The sequence below is a fragment of the Arachis stenosperma genome, chromosome 7 (genome assembly GCF_014773155.1).
Source record: "Arachis stenosperma cultivar V10309 chromosome 7, arast.V10309.gnm1.PFL2, whole genome shotgun sequence".
NCBI lineage: Eukaryota > Viridiplantae > Streptophyta > Magnoliopsida > Fabales > Fabaceae > Arachis > Arachis stenosperma.
In genome coordinates, this window is record NC_080383.1 from 59,741,426 (window position 1) to 59,742,592 (window position 1,167).

At 40.9% G+C, this 1,167-nt stretch overlaps 1 non-coding gene across 1 annotated transcript; it reads right to left on the minus strand.

Annotated features, from left to right (window-relative positions):
* Nucleotides 1–735: 735 nt before the first annotated feature.
* LOC130942267 (small nucleolar RNA R71) lies at nt 736–843 on the minus strand. Its single transcript, XR_009070844.1, has one exon. It is a non-coding gene; the product is annotated as a small nucleolar RNA R71 (small nucleolar RNA).
* Nucleotides 844–1,167: the final 324 nt, after the last annotated feature.

Sequence of the window (1,167 nt, forward strand, 5' to 3'; positions counted from 1 at the left end):
AATTCTCTTCCCTCCTTCCCACATCCTTCTATTTATGGAGTACCACTCCTTCTAAATGCACAATTCGAACCTTATCTAAGTAAAGTTTTGAATTCTTTTTCTCCTTCTTCTTACTATTTCTCTTTTCCTCTGACACTTCAAGGAATCTCTATACTGTGACATAGAGGATTCCACATTTCCTTTTTCTCTCCTCTTTCATATGAGCAGGAGCAGAGACAAAGGCATTCTTGTTGAAGCTGATCCTGAACCTGAGAGGACCTTGAAGAGAAAGCTAAGAGAAGCTAAAGCACAACTCTCTTTAGAGGACCTGACCGAATTCTTCAAGGAAGAAGAACACATGGCAGCCGAAAACAACAACAATGCCAACAATGCAAGGAAGGTGCTGGGTGACTTCACTGCACCTACTCCTGATTTTTATGGAGAAGCATCTCTATCCTGCATTGGAGCAAACAACTTTGAGCTTAAGCCTCAATTAGTTTCTCTAATGCAACAGAATTGCAAGTTCCATGGATTCCAATGGAAGATCCTCATCAGTTCTTAGCTGAATTCTTGCAAATCTGTGACACAGTCAAGACTAATGGGGTTAACCCTGAGGTCTATAGACTGATGCTATTCCTTTTGCTGTAAGACAGAGCTAGAATATGGTTGGATACTCAACCTAAAGAAAGCCTGGACTCTTGGGAAAAGCTAGTCAATGCCTTCTTGGCAAAGTTCTTTCCACCACAAAGATGGAGTAAGCTTAGAGTGGAAGTCCAAACCTTCAAACAGAAGGATGGAGAATCCCTCTATGAAGCTTGGGAAAGATACAAACAATTAATCAGAAGATGTCCCTCAGACATGCTTTCTGAATGGAGCATCATAGGTATTTCTATGATGGTCTCTCTGAACTATCTAAGATGTCCTTGGATAGCTCTGCTGGAGGATCTCTCATCTGAAGAAGACGCCTGCAGAAGCTCAAGAATTGATTGAAATGGTTGCAAATAACCAATTCATGTACACTTCTGAAAGGAATCCTGTGAACAATGGGACTAGTCAGAAGAAAGGAGTTCTTGAGATTGACACTCTGAACGCCATTTTGGCTCAGAATAAAATATGACTCAACAAGTCAATTTGATTTCTCAAAGTCTGTCTGGAATGCAAAATGCACCCAAACAGTACTAAGGATGC